Consider the following 24,651-nt stretch of genomic DNA (forward strand, 5'->3'; position numbering starts at 1 on the left):
TATTCTTCAATATTATTCTTCAATATTGAAGATTATTCTTCAATATTGAAGAATAATATTGAAGAATATTCTTCAATATTGAAGAATATTCTTCAATATTGAAGAATATTCTTCAATATTGAAGAATAATATTGAAGAATATTCTTCAATATTGAAGAATATTCTTCAATATTGAAGAATAATATTGAAGAATATTCTTCAATATTGAAGAATATTATTCTTCAATATTGAAGAATATTCTTCAATATTATTCTTCAATATTGAAGAATATTCTTCAATATTGAAGACTATTCTTCAATATTAAAGAATATTCTTCAATATTGAAGAATATTATTCTTCAATATTGAAGAATATTCTTCAATATTATTCTTCAATATTGAAGAATATTCTTCAATATTGAAGAATAATATTGAAGAATATTCTTCAATATTGAAGAATAATATTGAAGAATATTCTTCAATATTGAAGAATAATATTGAAGAATATTCTTCAATATTGAAGAATATTCTTCAATATTGAAGAATATTCTTCAATATTGAAGAATAATATTGAAGAATATTCTTCAATATTGAAGAATAATATTGAAGAATATTCTTCAATATTATTCTTCAATATTGAAGAATATTATTCTTCAATATTGTTATTCTTCAATATTGAAGAATATTCTTCAATATTGAAGAATATTCTTCAATATTATTCTTCAATATTGAAGAATATTCTTCAATATTATTCTTCAATATTGAAGAATATTCTTCAATATTGAAGAATATTCTTCAATATTGAAGAATATTCTTCAATATTATTCTTCAATATTGAAGAATATTCTTCAATATTATTCTTCAATATTGAAGAATATTCTTCAATATTGAAGAATATTCTTCAATATTATTCTTCAATATTGAAGAATATTCTTCAATATTGAAGAATAATATTGAAGAATATTCTTCAATATTGAAGAATATTCTTCAATATTGAAGAATATTCTTCAATATTGAAGAATAATATTGAAGAATATTCTTCAATATTGAAGAATATTATTCTTCAATATTGAAGAATATTCTTCAATATTATTCTTCAATATTGAAGAATATTCTTCAATATTGAAGAATATTCTTCAATATTGAAGAATATTCTTCAATATTATTCTTCAATATTGAAGAATATTCTTCAATATTATTCTTCAATATTGAAGAATATTCTTCAATATTGAAGAATATTCTTCAATATTATTCTTCAATATTGAAGAATATTCTTCAATATTGAAGAATAATATTGAAGAATATTCTTCAATATTGAAGAATATTCTTCAATATTGAAGAATATTCTTCAATATTGAAGAATAATATTGAAGAATATTCTTCAATATTGAAGAATATTATTCTTCAATATTGAAGAATATTCTTCAATATTATTCTTCAATATTGAAGAATATTCTTCAATATTGAAGACTATTCTTCAATATTAAAGAATATTCTTCAATATTGAAGAATATTATTCTTCAATATTGAAGAATATTCTTCAATATTATTCTTCAATATTGAAGAATATTCTTCAATATTGAAGAATAATATTCAATATTATTCTTCAATATTGAAGAATATTCTTCAATATTATTCTTCAATATTGAAGAATATTCTTCAATATTGAAGAATAATATTGAAGAATATTCTTCAATATTGAAGAATAATATTGAAGAATATTCTTCAATATTGAAGAATAATATTGAAGAATATTCTTCAATATTGAAGAATATTCTTCAATATTGAAGAATATTCTTCAATATTGAAGAATAATATTGAAGAATATTCTTCAATATTGAAGAATAATATTGAAGAATATTCTTCAATATTGAAGAATATTCTTCAATATTGAAGAATAACAATATTGAAGAATAATATTCTTCAATATTGAAGAATAATATTGAAGAATATTCTTCAATATTATTCTTCAATATTGAAGAATATTCTTCAATATTATTCTTCAATATTGAAGAATATTCTTCAATATTGAAGAATATTCTTCAATATTATTCTTCAATATTGAAGAATATTCTTCAATATTATTCTTCAATATTGAAGAATATTCTTCAATATTATTCTTCAATATTGAAGAATATTCTTCAATATTGAAGAATATTCTTCATTATTGAAGAATATTCTTCAATATTGAAGCATATTCTTCAATATTATTCTTCAATATTGAAGAATATTCTTCAAGAATATGCTTCAATATTGAAGAATATTCTTCAATAATGAAGAATATTCTTCAATATTGAAGAATATTCTTCAATATTGAAGAATAATATTGAAGAATATTCTTCAATATTGAAGAATAATATTGAAGAATATTCTTCAATATTGAAGAATAATATTGAAGAATATTCTTCAATATTGAAGAATATTCTTCAATATTGAAGAATAATATTGAAGAATATTCTTCAATATTGAAGAATATTCTTCAATATTGAAGAATATTCTTCAATATTGAAGAATAATATTGAAGAATATTCTTCAATATTGAAGAATATTATTCTTCAATATTGAAGAATATTCTTCAATATTATTCTTCAATATTGAAGAATATTCTTCAATATTGAAGAATATTCTTCAATATTGAAGAATATTCTTCAATATTATTCTTCAATATTGAAGAATATTCTTCAATATTATTCTTCAATATTGAAGAATATTCTTCAATATTGAAGAATATTCTTCAATATTATTCTTCAATATTGAAGAATATTCTTCAATATTGAAGAATAATATTGAAGAATATTCTTCAATATTGAAGAATATTCTTCAATATTGAAGAATATTCTTCAATATTGAAGAATAATATTGAAGAATATTCTTCAATATTGAAGAATATTATTCTTCAATATTGAAGAATATTCTTCAATATTATTCTTCAATATTGAAGAATATTCTTCAATATTGAAGACTATTCTTCAATATTAAAGAATATTCTTCAATATTGAAGAATATTATTCTTCAATATTGAAGAATATTCTTCAATATTATTCTTCAATATTGAAGAATATTCTTCAATATTGAAGAATAATATTCAATATTATTCTTCAATATTGAAGAATATTCTTCAATATTATTCTTCAATATTGAAGAATATTCTTCAATATTGAAGAATAATATTGAAGAATATTCTTCAATATTGAAGAATAATATTGAAGAATATTCTTCAATATTGAAGAATAATATTGAAGAATATTCTTCAATATTGAAGAATATTCTTCAATATTGAAGAATATTCTTCAATATTGAAGAATAATATTGAAGAATATTCTTCAATATTGAAGAATAATATTGAAGAATATTCTTCAATATTGAAGAATATTCTTCAATATTGAAGAATAACAATATTGAAGAATAATATTCTTCAATATTGAAGAATAATATTGAAGAATATTCTTCAATATTATTCTTCAATATTGAAGAATATTCTTCAATATTATTCTTCAATATTGAAGAATATTCTTCAATATTGAAGAATATTCTTCAATATTATTCTTCAATATTGAAGAATATTCTTCAATATTATTCTTCAATATTGAAGAATATTCTTCAATATTATTCTTCAATATTGAAGAATATTCTTCAATATTGAAGAATATTCTTCATTATTGAAGAATATTCTTCAATATTGAAGCATATTCTTCAATATTATTCTTCAATATTGAAGAATATTCTTCAAGAATATGCTTCAATATTGAAGAATATTCTTCAATAATGAAGAATATTCTTCAATATTGAAGAATATTCTTCAATATTGAAGAATAATATTGAAGAATATTCTTCAATATTGAAGAATAATATTGAAGAATATTCTTCAATATTGAAGAATAATATTGAAGAATATTCTTCAATATTGAAGAATATTCTTCAATATTGAAGAATATTCTTCAATATTGAAGAATAATATTGAAGAATATTCTTCAATATTGAAGAATAATATTGAAGAATATTCTTCAATATTATTCTTCAATATTGAAGAATATTATTCTTCAATATTGTTATTCTTCAATATTGAAGAATATTCTTCAATATTGAAGAATATTCTTCAATATTATTCTTCAATATTGAAGAATATTCTTCAATATTATTCTTCAATATTGAAGAATATTCTTCAATATTGAAGAATATTCTTCAATATTGAAGAATATTCTTCAATATTATTCTTCAATATTGAAGAATATTCTTCAATATTATTCTTCAATATTGAAGAATATTCTTCAATATTATTCTTCAATATTGAAGAATATTCTTCAATATTGAAGAATAATATTGAAGAATATTCTTCAATATTGAAGAATATTCTTCAATATTTAAGAATATTCTTCAATATTGAAGAATATTCTTCAATATTGAAGAATAATATTGAAGAATATTCTTCAATATTGAAGAATAATATTGAAGAATATTCTTCAATATTGAAGAATATTCTTCAATATTGAAGAATAATATTGAAGAATATTCTTCAATATTGAAGAATATTGAAGAATATTCTTCAATATTATTCTTCAATATTGAAGAATATTCTTCAATATTATTCTTCAATATTGAAGAATATTCTTCAATATTGAAGAATATTCTTCAATATTGAAGAATATTCTTCAATATTATTCTTCAATATTGAAGAATATTCTTCAATATTGAAGAATATTCTTCAATATTGAAGAATAATATTGAAGAATATTCTTCAATATTGAAGAATATTCTTCAATATTATTCTTCAATATTGAAGAATATTCTTCAGTACTGAAGAATATTCTTCAGTACTGAAGAATATTCTTCAGTACTGAAGAATATTCTTCAGTACTGAAGAATATTCTTCAATACTGAAGAATATTCTTCAATACTGAAGAATATTCTTCAGTATTGAAGAATATTCTTCAGTATTGAAGAATATTCTTCAGTATTTTAGAATATTCTTCAATACTGAAGAATATTCGTCAATATTGATGATTATTCGTCAATATTCTTTTTTATTAATATTTAATTTTTATTTCTATATTCATTTCATTATTATTAAAACATTGAATAGTAATGTTTTCCCCAACTATTTTGTAATATTAATGATTTTTCAATATATTATTTATACTTTACAAATGGCTCTTTCTTTTTCGACATACACTCTCACTAACGTCTTCCGGGATGGCTTTTCTATTTTCACACAACGTCCTATTTCCTTCAAACAAGGGTTATTTAGAGTTTACATACGTCTCATACATGACTACAAACAAGACAGAAGAGGTTGTTAAAAACAAATACACACAAAACAACCTTCAATTCAATTATGTTTATTCAGACAATAATAATTACATATCAAGATGATAGTCATTTAGGGTACTTCCACTCACCTATACTTGCGGAACCTCAAGGAGCCACACAAATTCACTGACTGCAAATACACATTACAAGATTCATTTGTAATATAGTAAGCAAAGCATATAAATTTTACACTCTTGGGCCAAAATTCTTGTAGCTGCGATGTATACTGTCTATCATAATGATATCACACATCCATACAATTTTATGTGGGTACACTACTTATTGATAACTATACAAACTTAAATACCTTGACACTCGAAAGAACATTATGTATTAAAATTCAAGTATGTTCTTTGACAACAGTTCAAACAATATTATTCACTAAAACTAACGAGTACCTCAGGCTATTTCTACCAATTACCCAACAAATTCAATCCGTAAAATTACAACATTCCATTTTCACGTTAATACAGTACTATCTATGAGTATATTATTGTACATCAACGGCACTACATTTCAATCAATTAACGCTCAAAGATAATATTCTCACTACTTTCTTCCATGATTAATAATAACACTATCTTTTCCATGTCACTCACACTCCGGGAGATAACAGATCTTCTCACACACAGTCACTATTGTGCAAGTGACGAGACAGCAAACAGGTTACAAACCTCAAAGGTATTATTCATATCTATTTTCGATTGTGTTTTACTTTAACATTTGTTTCAACATTTGTCACTACACAACGTTCAACGCTAACACCACTTCAATTTTAATTTTCTCACCTTGGAACAAAACCTGCTCAGATTGCAGACATTTTTTGGATAATGCTAAATCATATTTTATTTGATTATATATTAATAAATAATTTTTTTTTTTTATTATTTACTATATGTATTACCTATTTTATTCAGTAACAATATTTGCTCATTAACAGCAATGATAATGACTTATTCACTAGTGCATAACAAAGTATTATGCAATCATTAGTATGATTATTCATTATATTTATAAACTACATTTTAATTACAATTCATAACTACATCTATATGTAGTCAATTAAACTTGCATTAATTTATTTACACTAATTACAATTCATCCGATTATTTCTTAGCTATCTGCAGGCTTATCAATTTGGGGGTTCCGCCCGAGCACCGCAAACCACGCGCGGAAACCACAACCCAGAAGGGCGAACGCCTTGGCTGCCCGCTGGAACTAGGAATGTAGGTCGAACTCATGGGTCCAGTTGTTTGTCCTCGGGCTCCATCCCTTTCCATTCTTCATCAATGGTGTACCTCGTGCGCCTTCCGTAGTCGGTTCTGGAAGTATTAAGGCAGTAAGAGTGGGCAGAAACGGCCATGCACTATCAACGTCACAGCCAACGAACCTACCCCTTAAGGCTACTGCTGGAATTCGTTTCTAACAGGAGGGGGACATTTCCGAAACCGAACTGCCCAACTGTCATTAATGCATAAAGCCAGGCTGATACCCTCTGGAGAAGTCTGAAAAGGATCACTGGCACAGGGGAAAGGAAGAGAAAAAGATCTCCCACGAAACTAGTCTCTAGCTAAGTAAGGTAACTACCAACCCGAGCAGAACTTTACCGACAAAAATAGGTGGGGGGGGGGGTCCACTTTCCGTATCGGCGTCAAGGCCACAAGTTAATCAACGGCCATCCATCTAGCAACCCATATTTATTTTTTAACTTTTAAATTTTAATATTATCAAACAACCAAACAATATATATTTATATGACCACTATGTATATATTATAAAATAATTCTATAAATATAACCTTATAACGAACACCTCTTAAGGCGCAACATGCTTCCGTCCACAGTGACAAATTATAACGAGGGTAACCGAGTCCGTTAAACTGATCTCCACTCTATGTTGGCCTCCGAAACAATGTTACACCTCAATAGTTAACCTAAGAAACTGCCTTAACACGCGTCAATGAGTTTAGTCTCAGTGTCAATGACCATCTGCGACCAGCAGTAATCCAACAACTTAAACATCTCCCCATCTGAGGCAAAGTGACATGAACACCAGGAAGGCTAGCGATCCCTATTTGTAAAACGTCTCCATAAACCGCCGGCCGGGAAGCCCGCATATTTATACGACAAATATAAACATAATACCTGAATAACATCGCCACCTTAACTCATCACACGAAGAACGTTGGCTGCAGACCAGACCATGAACGCACTCACCTAAGACGCCAGTGGCTATAACTTTCATGGCTACATTGCCCACACAAACGTCTGGATAAACCAGCGGCCTGGGAACCACCAGTATCTTCCCGCCTACACCCAGCAGACAACACGTCGGATAACCAGCGGCCTGGGACGCCACACATGTCTGCATAAACCGGGAGCCTGCAGATTCTTTCGCCCTACACCGGCCAGACAAAACGACTACAAACGTTTACTGGTACTGCTAAACGAAAATGGTACTCTCGACCTGTCAGTAATAACGTCATCACAAAGTCAACAATCACCACCTATCTCTAAAGCGGTAAGTAACATGACTTCCACTGAAACAATGCATGAGTACCAATACATTCCGAAAGGAACTAATCATAATATGAGTCCAAGATAAAATTAAAGCCAGAGCCATGAGGCCAAAATACAGCGTCTAGGACATCCTACCTGACTTAGTTTAACTTGTAGGTGAAGCATAACTAATGTCAAACCACCAAAGAAACGTGCACCGTCACACTGCATACAATTATTTTTTATTTTCACGACATTTATGGAACAAAATTCTATGAAAACTTAAAACGTACGGCCCGGAGGCCTGTGACACAGCAGCTACCCTAACCTACCTAACTTTACCTATTAACTTAAACGCGATAACCAATATTATCAACAAACATAACTGTAAACCAGTAATAACTAAATAAACCTTCAGCAAGACGCTGCATAATTTGCGGGAATACTTAGCTGATGTAACTAAACGTCAATGCAGGGCCAGTAAGCTTGAGGTAAAGGGGGGTGGGGGGGCCCTACTCCGCGCCTATCACACCCTACCTGAGTTAATTCATATTTGTAACTCGCCAACTACCACAACCTACGTTACTTCATCAATAACCAAATACAATAACCAACACTTTTAATAACTTAATAAAACATGCACGGGGGCAATGCATCAATTGTAATACATTCCAGAAAAACATATCCTACTTGCAAGCCCAAGGAAGGTAACAGCAATACACTTGGACCCGTGATGCGGGTCAAAGATAAATACATTACGGATACATATTTTGTCACCCATAACACATTGTAACAAACACAATATAACATTTCATATAGCCACCGTTTAGAGCAGGGTAAGTCAACTACAGTCAATGTTCTAACAATACATTCACGTCTCCTTTACAATTATATCTATTACCAATTTAGCTTAAGTTCTGTAACGTTCCCCATATATTAAACACTTATTTGGTATTTCCTAGAATGCCAATCACATTTATATATACAAGAAGGTACATTGGCTTTGTTATAATACATAGCATGCTATTTACACTTCTAAGGCAATTAGTACGCGCAGCATTTCGGCCACATCCTTAATCTAAGATAATTTTAACTAGGTCAATTACACCGGAGTTAATGCAATGATTGATACAAACAAAACGTGAGATTAGAAGGTACAGGTATATTAAACCACATTGGTATATTAAAGTTCCCATTCCATTGACACCTTCATTCGTCATTTATACTAACATTAATAGGCAACATACAGCACTTTAAAACCCCATAACACAGCAATGATCACAATGGTCACTTTTTTCCATGGGGTACATTATTATAATATTGGGTAACTACATACAATGCTATTTTAAAGCAACAATGTAGAAAACAAGGAATATGCAATAACGTAACTTTTACTTTCAATATTTGGTACTTATCCTAAACCTATTATTCCTAATTAGGTACCTATTCTTCCTATTTACGTAACTCTTGGTGTAATCTCCCAACACAAATATTAGGAAATTAGGTACTTCTAGTTTCAATATTTACTTATGATTCCCTACAACTATCTATTCATTTATGATTCAACAATTACCTATTATTATTTCTCTACATCAACTATATATTTCCCCTTCCTGGACCGGACCACATATTTACTGCCCTCTGTAAGGACACGCCTTCTAGGCGACTCCCTCCTATTTATCTATTATATACATTCAACATTAATAACTATTCAAAACCCCCTGGATATCTAATAACCATCAAATTACACGCTCGACGATTCTGCACTATAAACATTTACAACAAATTGTCATTCGGTCGTACCTTCTATGGAACAGAAACTTGATCATTCAACAGCTGGAGGTTGTGTCCATACAGTAACTACACACGATGGTATCCACGTCTAGGGTCCTCAAGCGTGTCACCTGCGAAACTATATTGTATTCAGGATTCTGAATATTCATATACGATAATCATTAATTTTCACCATTACTATCTCAAATACACGGCCATGCACTGTTCCAAAAACACAGCTTGGGGGGGGGCCTCATGGTGCATGTCCCAAATCAAAATTGGCCCCAGTTATGAATCAAGCGCCAATCAACCTTCAAGACACTGTGGGGGGGGGGTTATCAACTAAGCTTCATCTCTTATCTGGAAGCTGCGAGTGTGGCCTGTTCTTTGTTTATTTCAACATCTATACATGAAAACCGCGTACCACTCATATATACACACACCGAAGCTTGCACACGTTATGGTCACCTCCAGCCATTTACTTTATTTTATAATAAAACTGTTCCGACTAGTAAGGCTCGGTCTCATGACGTCTAATGCTCAAAGTACACCACATGATTATTTCACGATTTATAATATATTTAGTACTACTTGCTATTTAAGTTTTATCGACTACGTAACTAAATTCTTGGAGGAAGATGTGTTGAAATAAACATATCACACACCTGCAGGTCACAGCCTCTTCCATTACTCTGCAGTGTGGCGTTCCTTCCCCTCCACCAATGTTGCTTTCTTCACAAATAGATACATCACCATTGCTGTTTCGCCCAGCCCCCACCTCTCCACACGCTCATCTGCATGAAATATATTGAATAATATGCATCCATTTCACATTGACAACATTTCTTAAGGCCTACAACCATCTATGAATACTCTAGTCCAAACTCCTTACACAATTCTCTTCCCTGCGAAATCATTTCCTATAATATAATTCAACCTCTAACAATTTGTATATTACTTTCTGACATTTAACTCCCTTTAGATGAGGGAAAACTAGAATACATAGCCAAACATGTCTTGCACCTCGGACCAGTGCTAATTCTTTTCAATACCATCAAAGCGCAGCCATGACAATACCGTTCCCCACACTCAAAACACCATGTCGGGTATACCTACAATCAGAAGCTAAACAAGATATTTTCAATTATTCGGCCTCCGTGTTCCCGCATAATCATCCTCCCTTCCCCCAATAACCCTCTATGTTACACTTCTGGTTAGACAACCTTAACTGCCCAATAATAACCTACCAGTAGTAATTGGGGTACCTATATCACCACAGATTGCCTGATTATGTTCCAAGGAAAGGACACAATGTTCCTAGTACACAATTCTCCATTAACACTACAAAATCAAGTCCACACCAAATACTTCCTGCTACACAATGATAACCAACAGATCGTGGACCAATACCTGAAGCTCAACCATAACTTAAAAAAGTCACTTTACATGTATTTTCAATTTTGCCTCAACATACACTACTGGTGGAGCGCACGCTATCCCGCTCACTACACAATTACACCAATATCAACAACATAACCACCACCTACACACTCCCACGTGTACCGTCGCCACCCACCTACACTAAACAAGACAAATACTGTCACGAGGCTCACATCTGGAGTTGAAATTAATCACCCATTGCTAGCAAGTCAACCGGAACCTTCACATCCCATACACGAATAAATGATATTGTTGACCTGTATTTTTTTTTTACGAGCTCTTCCTCCTACGAAGGAGGTCGCGCTTATTGAATGCTGTTTATTTAACATTATAAACAAATTCACTTAATATTCTCGGTAACATTCAACATTTACTTATTGAAATGTTATCACCTATGTACGTCAAACCACTCTGGTAAATTTGTCTACGGCCTTCGACGAGGACACGAACGCTACGTATTGTCAACGGTTCCCTCCCCTCATACCTAAAATTATGTACCCACGTAACCCGAACACTTTAAAGTGGGGGAGGGGGGGGGCCACAACAGCACTAAATTTGGATCAAAGACTACACTACCCACACCGAGAGCGGCCAAACACTATCCACCGACTTATTCACTACTCTTAATCACCAGTTACCGCAAGCAACACCACCATCCTCCTTCAAGACTAGGAATTTAGACTTTGAGCAACGTTTTACACCACTTAACATTAAGTGGTGTAACTCATAGATTTTCATATTTAAAACATAACTGATGGGGGTCCTGATATGGCTGTAGTAATGACTGCTCAAAGTTCAATGGCCAAAATTACGCTCCAAACTACGCTATTCCTAATACAATATTACTATGCCTAACTATTTCCAAAGTGCCGGATAGGCCCATCATACCTTGGTAACTCAAATACCACAACTGGAACATCTGCCACCAGCTTCTGCTCGGCAGGATATGACTGGAATCACCGCTCCTTCAAGACTGCTGTGGGAAAATTAAATACAATGTTAAAATACAGTACCTAAACATTTATAAATAGATTTCAGTACCGATTATGGGTCAGTACTAAAAATGTCCCTGAATATATCCACCTCCCAACAGGGGGTATATACGACAGCTAAAAATAATAGATTTTTGCCCCTATGTGCGTTTTGACGGTGTACAGAGTGACAGTGTAACCTAGGGGTCTGTCACCAAAGCGAACCCCAAAGGGTAACGGGCTACCAGCTAAGAGTAACATCACGCCCTAACACTAACTTGTACACCTCTACTCGGCTAATTCTAGGGGCAAAATAACGTTCCGTTGCGCCTGAATGAGCAGGTGGACTCAATAGCCAATCACGTTTCTCATTTGCAGTTGACGTCACATACTCAATAGCCAATCACGTTTCTCATTTTCAGTTGACGTCACATACTCAATAGCCAATCACCTTTCTCATTTTCAGTTGACGTCACATTGTCGCAACCTGTACGGTCATTCGTCGCCTCGACGTAATTGGATACCCGAGTAGTTAATGAGATTTATTTTTGGAAAATGAAATATATACAATAAAATGTATACACAAACTATAAGAAACATACATGTACCAAATGAATGAGATTTTATTCAGTTTTATATAATTTACCTATTTTAAATTATCTGTTAGATTACGCACCTGCCAGAAACGCTGCGCGTACTAGCGGCTTTACAAGAGTGTAATTACTGTATTATGCTATGTATTCCCACAAACACAATGTACCTTCTTGTATATAATTAAATAATTAATTACATACATTTAATGTTTTACATTACACTCACAAATGATGATTTTCCAATACTTATTATTATATATATTATTATACTTTTTAAATAATAACATTAATTATTCAAGCTGTATGTACAGTACAACACAGTACAGCATAGTACAGTATCGTACAGTACAGTTCCGTACGCTACGATGCACTACAGTATACTGTACTGTATACATTACAATACAGTACAGTACCGTACGATACACTACAGTCAAGGGCACATTACTGTACACTACAATATACAACAGTACACAACCGTACGGTACACTACACTACAATGTACAGTACCGTGCAGTTCAGGGGCCAGATTCACGAAAGCACTTACGAACGTGTACATCTTTCCTCAATCTTTGACGGCTTTGGTTACATTTATTAAACAGTTTACAAGCATGAAAACTTGCCAATCAACTGTTGTTATTGTTATAAACAGCCTCCTGCTGCTTCGGAGCTCATTAACTGTTTAACACTTGTAAACAAACACGCCAAAGATTGAGAAAACATGTACAGGTTCGTAAGTACTTGCGTAACTGCTTCGTGATTCTGACCCCAGGCCTCACCACTGGAGTGGGGGGGGGGGTAGTCGTCGCCACGTCTCGTGTTCCCACTAGTTCTTGGGCGCTGCGACGGGGTGCTGGTGCGGCCGCTCACCGGCGTCTTAGCTCGCGGCATGGCGGCGGCTGGGAGTAGGCCGATTCGCCGTGTAGATACTGTGGGGCTTGCTTTCTCAGCTCCTGTGGATTGCCCTCTCGTATTACTCGCGTTACTGGACGTTTTGGATGTGAAGGTCGCCGATCTTTTAGGCCGGGAGAAACTTACGTATATGCGTGTGGCGGTGAAATTTGCAACGTCAGCCAGCTACCTCAACAAAACAGGGAATAGTGAAGCAAAAGATTTTCGAGAATTAGTTGACGATTGCTTTCTTACGCAACACATTAAGGAACCAACGCGGGAAAATAATATTTTAGATTTAGTGTTAACTAACAGGGAAACAAAAATTAATTACTTCGAAATAGGGAGTGAGCTAGGGAACAGTGATCACAAAGTAATCAGATTTAGCATAGAATGGAATACACCTATAGGAAAAAATTATTTAAGTGCCAGATTTCCGAAAAACTGCTTTTAATAGCCTAAGAAACTTTTTGGGTCAAATAAATTGGAAAGTCTTGGGTATAGGGTGTGGGCCGGTCTTAGAGCGACACTTGAACCCAGCGATAGCTGACGTAAAACGGGATTTCGATGTGGATTTAATATATAACTTATTTAACAATATTCTAAACAAAGCACAGGAACGTAGTATACCATACAAATTGAATAGATCGAATACTAATGACCCAAAGTGGATAACAAATACTTGAAAGAACCTTATAGGTAACAAGAGACCTTGGTACAGAAGGATTAAGAATGGAGAAGTCAGTTTAGAACAGGAATTCATACAACTGGTTAGAAATGTTAAAAAAGAGATTAGGAAAGCAACAAGAAACTACGAAGTTCGCATAGCAGAGCAAGCAAAGTCAAATCATAAAGGCTTTTTCCAGTTATATCGAACTAAGACTACGGAAAGGATAGGTCCATTAAAATCTGAGACAGGTCAAATAACGGATAATAAGACGAGTCATATTTTTAACAAATATTTTATATGTATTTACTAAAAAACAACTTAACAATGTGCCTTCAGCCGAACAAGTCTATGTGGATGGGGATGAGGACAGGTTGACTAGTTAAGCAGTTACCAGGGAGGATGTAAGTAAACAATTAGACAAACTCAAACCAAACAAATCCCCAGGGCCGGATGAAGTGTTTGCCAGGGTGCTTAAAGAATGCAAAGAGGAGCTTTCCGAGCCACTGTCTAACATATTTAATAAATCAATAATCAGGCAGAGTGCCAGTCATGGAAGGTAGCTAATGTGGTACCAATTCTTAAAGGAGATTGATCACCCGCGTCAAACTATCGGCCAATCAGCCCAACGTCCATTGCTCCTGAACAAATAGCCTGGATGTGTCACAACGGAAAGGTTGATGTTATTCTGGAGAGATATAACAATTTTGCACCAAAATTGTAGTATTTTGTTGAATTATCTGCACGTGTCTTGCAAATTGTCTATACACTATACCTAGGTCATAAAAGTATTTGTGTGTACGTCTGATACCATACTACTTGTGAAGGAGGAAATGTATGTTTACCTCTCAGAATATTTGGTAATGTTTATTTGTGATGTGTGTCTATGTATATATTAACACGTACTGAATGGGGTGAGAATAGCTTCAGCTACCTCATCCCTTTGTGTGTATTTTACCTCAATAAACTTATTTCAATTTCAACGTCCATTCCTGGAAAGCTACCCGAATCGACAATTGCAAATACAAGTCGTCTTAGAGACAATTCTATAACCAATGTTCCAGCCATGTGTCAATATGTCATTCAAAAGGATCTGCTACCAGAAATTTTTGCCAAATATCCCGTTTGCTAACTGTAGGTAGTAACTAAGTGATTGTAACCGATCCTCCGCTGCCCACTGGATGGGGGACGGTGTGCAGGACAAACATATACATTTTGACACTAGCTCTCCACATATGTCACTTGCTTAATTTAGAACCTGTACTTGAGGTCCATCTCGAACCCATTGTTGATGTGACGACTTATATGGAATTTTCGAACTAGCTCATCAAGATTGTAACTTGCTTAGCTAAATGAATTGTGGGGTTCAGTCCCTAAGCCCATTATGTGCCTCTGTAACCCTTTCCCACTACCGCCCACAAGATGGGTATGGGGTGCATAATAAATGAACTAAACTAACTTCATCTTGAAGAACATAAATGAATAAATGACTCGCAACATGGTTCTGCAAATGGCCGTTCATATATAACACATTTGCTATCCCTTCATTCCAACACAGTCGAGGCATTTGACAGTGGTAAGGATTGCGATGCTGTGCACCACGACTCTAGCAAAGCTTTTGATAAAGTGCCACATGAAAGACTGATCAAACAAAAAATAGAGGCTCATGGTATTGGGGGTGCTATATAAAGTTCGACCAGGGCATGTCAACTCCAAAACAGAGCTAGCATAAATGGCCTTAAGTCAGAGTGGCATAATGTTGTCAGTGGAGCGCCTCAAGGCTCTGTCCTGGGACCTCTATTGTTTACAACATGCATAAATGATTTAGACTCAGGTTCGAGCACCAACATCCGCAAATTTGCAGATGACACACAAATCGGTTGGGAAATTGACTCTGAAGAAGACTCGCTATCACTGCAGGTTGATCCAAATAGTTTCGAAATGATCAAAAGATTGGCAGATGCAGCCTAACGCAGACAAATGCAAAGTTCTGAGGCTAGGTAATGATGATAAGACTTACAAGATACGAGCCAGGTGGTGCTGAGATTGCGAAGTCGGACCGCGAAAGGGATCGGGAGCCATGATTAGTAAGATTTTAAAACAAAAGGACCAATGCATGAATGTTCACAATAAGGCAAACAGGACGCTCGGTTTCATTAATCGAAGTCCAAGTAACAAGACACCTGGTGTAGTTCTTCACAACTTTACATTTATCAGCATTAAACTGCATTTGCCAGTCCTTTGACCATTTCAAAACCCTATCTAGATAAACTACAAGTGATAGCGAGTCCTCCTCAAAAATAATTTCCCTACCAATATTCGTATCATCGGCAAAATTGCAAATGTTGCTACTCAAACCTGATTCTAAATCATTTATATATATTAACAACAGAGGTCCCAGGACAGAGCCCTGAGGTACTCCACTAACAACATTATCCCACTCTGACTTAGCCATGCCCTAATCCAGCTTAATATAGCACCCCCAATACCATGAGACTATCTTTTTATTCACTCGTGTGACACTGTATCAAAAGCTTTGCTAAAGTCAACGTACACAACATCGCAATCCTTACCACTATCAACTGCCTCAACTATGCTAGAATAAAAAGATAACAAATTTGTTAAACATGAACGCCCATTGATAAAACCATGTTGCGACTTAATTATTCGTTTATGTTTTTCAACATGAAGACGATTTTTATTTGCCATTATAAATTTGAGTAACTTTCCCACAATAGACGTTAGGCTAATTGGTCGATAGTTAGACGCAAGTGATCTATCTCCTTTCTTAAACACTGGTATCACATTAGCAACTTTCCAAAACTCTGGCACTCTGCCTGACTCTATTGATTTATTAAATATGGTTGCCAGTGGGTCACAAAGCTCCTCTTTGCATTCTTTAAGCGCACTCGCAAACACTTCATTCGTCCCTGGGGATTTCTTTGGTTTCAGTTTTACTATTTGTTTAAGAACATCCTCCCTGGTAACTGCTAAACTCGTCAACCTGTCCTCGTCCCCACCCACATAGACTTGTTCGCCTGAATGCATATTGTTAACTTCCTCTTTAGTAAATACAGATACAAAATATTTATTATAATTACTACTCATCTCTTCATAACTATCTCTTATTTGACCTGTCTCAGTTTTTAATGCACCTATCCTTTCCCTAGTCTTAGTACGATATAACTGAAAACACCCTTTAGGATTTGTCTTTGCTTCCCCTGCTATGCGAACTTCATAGTTTCTTTTTGCTTTCCTTATCTCTTTTTTTAACATTTCTAACCAGTTGTACGAATTCCTGTTCTATAGGGACCTTCACATTTTTAATGCTTTTGTACCAAGCTCTCTTTTTACCTATAAGGTTCTTCAAATTCTTTGTTATCCACTTTGGGTCATTAGAATTCGATCTATTCAATTTGTATGGTATACTACGTTCCTGTGCTTTGTTTAGAATATTCTTAAATCAGTTCTATTTTGAATCCACATCGAAATCCCCATTTACGTCACCTATCGCTGGGTTCATGTCTCGCTCCAAGACCGACCCACACCCCATACCCAAGAGTTTCCAATCAATCGACACAAAACATTTCTTAGGCTATTAAAATCAGCTTTTCGAAAATCTGCCACTTGAACACATTTCTCCTACAGGTCTATTCCATTCTATGCTAAATCTGATAACTTTGTGATAACTGTTCCCTAGCTCACTCCCTATTTCGATGTCATTAATTTGTGTTTCCCTGTTAGTTAACACTAAATCTAAAATATTATTTTCCCGTGTTGGTTCCGTAATGTGTTGCGTAAGAAAGCAATCGTCAATTCTAGGAAATCTTCTGCTTCACTATTCCGTCTTGTTCAACCAGTTTATTCCACTAAAATCAAAATCACCCATGACGTAAATACTGTTAAATCTAGATGCCTTAGATATTTCATCCCATAGATGCTTTGCTTCCATTCTGTCTAAATTTGGTGCCCTATATATAAATCCTATTATACTATTATTTGCTTTTTCGTATATTTCTATCAAAATACTTTGTGTGTGGGGCTCAGTTTTGATTCCCTCTTTGAGACTACATTTCAATTTGTCCCTAACATATATGCCTACTCCCCCTCCTCGTCTAATATATCTATCTGTGTGAAATACTTTCAATCCATTTATTTGATATTCAGCTAATATTTCTCTATTTTCTACATTCATCCACGTTTCGGTAAGTACAATAATATCTATTTTTTCTGTGCAGACAAGTGCATTTAATTCGTTATTTTTGTTTCTTAGACTTCTACTGTTAGTGTAATATACCCTAAGTGATTTTTTATTTTGAGGCCCTTCTCTTTCCATGATCATTTTCCCAATTACTTTCTCCCACAAACACATACTTTTATTATCGCCTTCCTCCAAATCAATTCCCATACCTATATCTACTAACAGTTTAAACCAAAACAAACACCTCCAACCACTTCTTCCAACGAGTTCGCAACAGAAAATGCCATACGGAAAATGAATATTCCATATGGCTTGCATGAGCACTTTATTATTTGTATATCAAAATGGTATCAAGATTACACAATAATGAATGTACAAGCCTTCTCCAGAGATCTCGTTGATACGATTACTACCTAGTACGACACATGGGTGTGTTGGGGAACAATTTTTTTTTTTTTTTTCCTTTTTTTTTTTTTACATGCAAAGCATAGAACTTAAATACAATACAAAAACACACAATACAGAACACAACCAAAGAAAACAATACACCACCGGCCAGAAGGGCCGACAGCATTTCACAATAAACAACAAACATGATAAAGGCATAGAAAAATACAGCATAAAACAACCCACAAAGAATACAATGGCAAACTAGCAAGCACAGTAACATCAAAAAACAAAACATACATCAAAGGCACAACAGGGAACATAATAGTACATTCACAAAACATAAAGAACAAACACGTACAACAGGTAAAGCACGCCATAACAAACGAAGGCAAAACAAAATGGCACAACAGAACAAAGAGCACTCGCCAACAGCCTGAAGGGCACACAATATGACATACACAAGCGCATACGACATCCACAACCGAACACACAAATACACAGGAACCGCGCACACACCCACCAGCCATACAAAGAACACCTACAACATACACCAGAGCACGCAGGAACCGGGAAACAAACAAAGTAATTATTAAAAGAAGGCACAAAACCGGGAAGGCTATGTAGCACCATCAAATGTCATAAATAATCAGAGGGTGCTAAATATCACCAAGGATGCCAATACGGGAACAAAAACGCATAAGGCGAACGATATCAAAAGTATCCGAGTCACCAAGAATTCTATCGAGGGACAGGTGACCGCGAGGGGCGGTCGGAAAGCAAGACACACGCTCGTCCTGGAAGTCAGGACATTCAAGAAGGACATGCACGACCGTAAGAGGGTCAATGCAACTAGGACAATAACGAGCAGGGCGGCGCTCCATCAACTGACCATGGGTTAAGCGAGTATGGCCAATACGCAACCTCGCCACAGCTGTTTCCCACCGCCGGTTATGGTGGATGGAGGACGGCCACGAGGAAACACAACATTTAAGAGTACGTAGCTTGTTACCAGTAACAGACAACCAAGAAGCCTGCCAACGGGTAAGGACTGAGGAATGGATAACCGGGTAAAAGTCGGAATACGGAATACCTTTACGAGAGATGGGACAAGAGCGGACAACTTCCTTGGCGGCAGCATCTGCACGCTCATTTAAAGACACACCAATATGGCTGGGAACCCAACAAAACTCAACCGACTTAAATTTACTGTGAACAAGAAACAGCCAATGCTGGATCTCGACAACTACTGGATGAACAGGATTAAAGGACCCGAGAGCCATGAGGGCACTACGAGAGTCAACAACAACTACAAAGGAAGACTGACAACGAGAAAGCAGGAGACCAACAGCATAGAGAATAGCATAAAGCTCCGCTGTAAACATCCTACTCTCCGGAGGTAAGCAACACATATAAGGGGGGGTTTGGGCAAAATGTGACCCACCGCCGCTTTTAGTAATTGGCATATTTTTGGTATAAAAAGTCGGAATTTCAAACTGCGAATGTGTGCAGAGAGCCAGAATTTGGGTACAAAAAATGGATCAGGTATCGAATTTGGGACGTTTGGGTTATTTTGAAAACTGCAGGGGGGTTTGGGCAAAATGTGACCCATCGCCGCTCTCAGTAATTGGCAGATTTTTTGTATAAAAAGTCGGAATTTCAAACTGCTAATAGGTGCAAAGATCCAGAATTTGGGTACAAAATATGGCTTAGGTATCGAATTTGGGATGTTTGAGAAATTTTGAAAACTGCAGGGGGGTTTGGGCAAAATGTGACCCACCGCCACTTTCAGTAATTGGCATATTTTTGGTATAAAAAGTCGGAATTTCAAACTGCGAATAGGTGCAGAGAGCCAGAATTTGGGTCCAAAATATGGCTCAGGTATCGAATTTGGGATGTTTGGAATATTTTGAAAACTGCAGGGGGGTTTGGGCAAAATGTGACCCACCGCCGCTTTCAGTAATTGGCATATTTTTGGTATAAAAAGTCGTTATTTCTAACTACGAATAAGTGCAGAGAGCCAGAATTTAGGTCCAAAATATGGCTCAGGTATCGAATTTGGGATGTTTGTGACCTACAGCTGCTTTCAGTAATTGGCATATTTTTGGTGTAAATAGTCGGAATTTCAAACTGCGAATAGGTGCAGAGAGCCAGAATTTATGTCCAAAATATGGCTCAGGTATCGAATTTGGGATGTTTGGGATATTTTGAAAACTGCAGGGGGGTTTGATCAAAATGTGACCCACCGCTGCTTTCAGCAATTGGCTAATTTTTGGTATAAAAAGTCAAATTTTCAAACTGCGAATAGGTGCAGAGAGCCAGAATTTAGGTCCAAAATGTGGCTCAGGTATCCAATTTGGGATGTTTGGGATATTTTGAAAACTGCAGGGGGGCTTGGGCAAAATGTGACCCACCGCCGCTTTCAGTAATTGGCATACCCCTTGCCAACAGGTGTCTAGGGGTAAAGGGAATAAAACACTGCATAACTTGGGGAAACAATGTATCTACGCTAAGGGTACAAACATAACAATTAAATAATACATATAATAGTCAGAAGGATTCTTTAGCATGCAATAATATAAATAAAATCCTTATTGAGCAATGACCAATCACACCAGTACATGAATTCTAATTTGTGAAAATACACAATCATCTAACCAGAGAATTAACCGAGTATTAGCAAAAATAACCATTACCAAGGAGTTAACTTAAAACATGTCTCCTCTCGACCAAAGCTGCCAGCCTCTGCCCAAGCGTCGGATCCCAGGGCAGGCGTTTACCACAATATCAACTAAACAACCACATAAACTATTGTAGAAATTCTACTAACAAAATGTAATACTAATATTCATATCATTATTAATTATAAGAGTATATAATAATGTTACATTACTCAATATAATTTACTGGCAAACAATAATAAGAATTAGTCAAGGTTGAACTATACTCACTCGCTTGACATCAAGTTCCCACACTGGCCACATCCAAATATGGTCAACCCCCCACACGGAGAAACCAACATGAAAATACTTGCAAAAGCCTCATACAATATAATGCAACTCGGGCACACAACAGCATGCTACAATATATAACATACAAGAATCTAATATCATCCAACTGGATACTATAATAATTATAGAACAAGGCAATAGTAATATAAGCATCAAGTGTAATGTTAGAATCCTAGTAAGATTCGTAACAGCAGGACTCGGGGTCGAAGGTGTCACTTACTCTACAGGCAGCATAACGGAGGCAAAAACATTGAGCGTTACCCTGAGACAAGGGGACAGAGCAACCTTCAAACTCTCAAAAAGTGAGTGGGGCCCCGGGGGTCGCATCCATTGGACCCCTTTCACCCCTACAGGGCTTCCCAGGGCCCTAAGATTGGTTTTGTTAAGGGTAAGCCCAGCCAGGGTACTGCTAACTGGCACCCAAGTCTACCAAACAAATTTCTAAAACTGAACCCCCGGGACGTGTCCACTCACGGGGGCCAAGCAGGGGGAACCACCGAGCCCGGGAGGTCAAGATCCTAATATAACAGGGGGCAGGGGAACAAAAGCAGGCCCCCCCACTAGGTACAAAGGCAGGGCCCCCCCTCTCACTAGGTACAAAAGCAGGCCCCCTCTCACTAGGTACAAAAGCAGACCCTCCCACTAGGTACAAAAGCAGCCCCCCCCCCCCACTATGCACAAAAAAAATGAAAAGAAAAACCCCGCAAGAGGACAACGGTACCCAGAAGGAACAGAACCGGCCACTGTAATATGTGAAAACTAGCTGCGCAGTACCCTGTGCTCCTACCAGTGCAAAAACTACCAGTTACCCCAAGGTAAAAAGCGAGGAGGAAACCCCCAACACTCCCAGGGCGGTCAATTACCGAGCAGCAAAAGACCAACAGAGGTAGTTCCCAAGGTGCCTTGTGGAAGATAACCCCAGTCCCCAAGGGCTGGGGCACTCAGCACTCAGTACAGGGCACTCAGGGAAGGGAACCCTAAGCACATGCAGCCCGAGTACCTGTGAATATTAGATTATTACTCCCAGCTCACAGGCCACTGTAAGAGCAGTACTGAACACAAGGCATAGCACAACAGAGAGAATCTGGAGCTGGAGCCACACGACTGAGCCTTATCACATCAGCCGAGAACTGGGGTGTGGATCGCTGGCATGAGGGGTCTGAGGCTCCCCCTTCCCCCTCCCGGGGGTGGGGGGGGGGGAGCTGAGCAGACAAGTGACACGGCACATGTGACATCATGCTCGTTTTCATTTGGGTAGTTGAGTCCACTCGTTAGTTTCAGTAGTGGTTTTAACCAGAAGAGGGGCTTGTTTTGAGGCGCTTGCCTTTCTGGGTGCCTGGCCTGGTCAATGGCAGACATAGAATGCTCCAAATCACATGTGCAGTTCTATAGGTCATTGCTCCTCGTGCCTCTCTGAGGGGGCCAGGTTCTGGCTCGTGGTCCCTGGTAGGCCTAAAACTTCATTCACACTGATGCCAAAATCTAATAATACTGTATACATATCTGCCTGGATAGCTCTGGGGAGCCTCCGGGCTCTCCCCTAGAAAATGACGTTTCATTATATTCAAAGCTGGTTTTTTATTGTTTTGCGTGATGGAACAAAAAAGGAGTTCCCAGAAACCTTAGCAAGATGAGAAGGCTCAACTGTGTCTACACTCGAATTGAAAGGGACAACCCTCGTAGCTGAAGGAAGGGATATCCCAAAGAAAAACCCCGACCCTAAACCTGCTACTGGGCTAGGGGCAGGGGGAAAAAGAGAAGGGCAAACTCCCTGCCCAAAGGAGAAAGAAGGAAAAGGAGGTATGGACAAAATCACCGCCTATTCCATGAGACAAGCTCATTTGCTAGCCCCGGACCTCAAACCGGGGGGACAACCTTGACTGCTGCAATCCAGGAACTAAAGACACCAGCAGTTGCTGCCAGAAGCCCTTCCAAAATTGGCAGAGTAGAGCAACTTGAAGGGAGCATCCCCTTCATGACTCAGGGCCAAAGATGTCACAGACCCAACAGATAGCAGTGGAGGCAGACAAACTGAACATTGCCACAAAGCATGGATGGTGCGCAGCCCAGAAATTTGCTCGAAGTGAGAGCAGGGATGGTGGGTGGATCACAAGGACCACCAAACCCATAGGGGTTTTCCAGGGCTTGCAGGGTGAATGCTCCCTGCAGGTATGCCCAGGCACTGGGGTCGCTATACTGGTAACTCCTATATAATTGTATAGGTTTCCCTATTAACACCCAATACCACCAGAAAGAGCAAGAGAGAAACCAAAAAGGGGGAACATCCATGCCTAGACACTAGGTAAACCTAATAAGTCAGGAATGGCACAAATAAACCCCTTTAGAGGAATGAGGGCGCAATGAAATATAAAGGCCATAAAGGGACCGAATTACAAATTAAGTACCACTAACTCTCAAGATACCCGACCGTGGAACAAAGGAGAATAGCAGACCAAACCAGGTATGGTAATCTGGAAGGCCTACCTCAGTGCGCCCCACCAGCATATACACACACTCGACCCAAGGAGAGACTGACAATCCAAGACAATAAGCTTACCTTCAGGGCGAGAGCCACCACAAGCATGGAGACCCCTTTAGGGAGTGAACCCTGACAACGCAAGGACAGCACTTAATGAGCGCACATGGAAGGTAGCCCTGGGCACATGCAGCTCCAAGAACACTAAACTCCTGGCTCACGTTGCACAACCATACACAGAAAAAGCCTCGAGGGCAAAACACCACTGAGCTGAAACCAAGACCAGAGTCAGAACAATGAGAGAGAAACTAGGCACATACATATCAGCATTAGAACTGAGGGTGGAGCAGTTGGCTGACACCTGACTGCCTCCCTCCTTCCCCCAAATGTTGAGGAAGGTGGAGGCAAATGAGCTAGCTCAAGTTTCATGAATTTTCAATTGTTTGTTTACATTGTTGTTC

The 24,651-nt window shown here is 36.3% G+C and overlaps 1 long non-coding RNA gene across 6 annotated transcripts; it reads right to left on the reverse strand.

The window, feature by feature from the left end:
* Nucleotides 1-5,298: 5,298 nt before the first annotated feature.
* On the reverse strand, nucleotides 5,299-13,361 carry LOC123774877 (uncharacterized). 6 transcript variants are annotated; one of them, XR_011225476.1, is made up of 5 exons: nucleotides 13,337-13,361; nucleotides 11,885-11,972; nucleotides 10,222-10,350; nucleotides 9,587-9,695; nucleotides 5,299-6,607 (listed from the first exon to the last, which is right to left on the reverse strand). It is a non-coding gene; the product is annotated as an uncharacterized lncRNA (long non-coding RNA). The 6 variants fall into 6 exon arrangements; XR_011225475.1 differs by lacking the exon at nucleotides 13,337-13,361 and adding an exon at nucleotides 13,068-13,091; XR_011225473.1 differs by lacking the exon at nucleotides 13,337-13,361 and adding an exon at nucleotides 12,246-12,389 and having other exon boundaries at nucleotides 9,587-9,687.
* Nucleotides 13,362-24,651: the final 11,290 nt, after the last annotated feature.

This window comes from Procambarus clarkii, chromosome 84 (genome assembly GCF_040958095.1).
Source record: "Procambarus clarkii isolate CNS0578487 chromosome 84, FALCON_Pclarkii_2.0, whole genome shotgun sequence".
In the NCBI taxonomy this organism is placed as follows: Eukaryota; Metazoa; Arthropoda; class Malacostraca; order Decapoda; family Cambaridae; genus Procambarus; species Procambarus clarkii.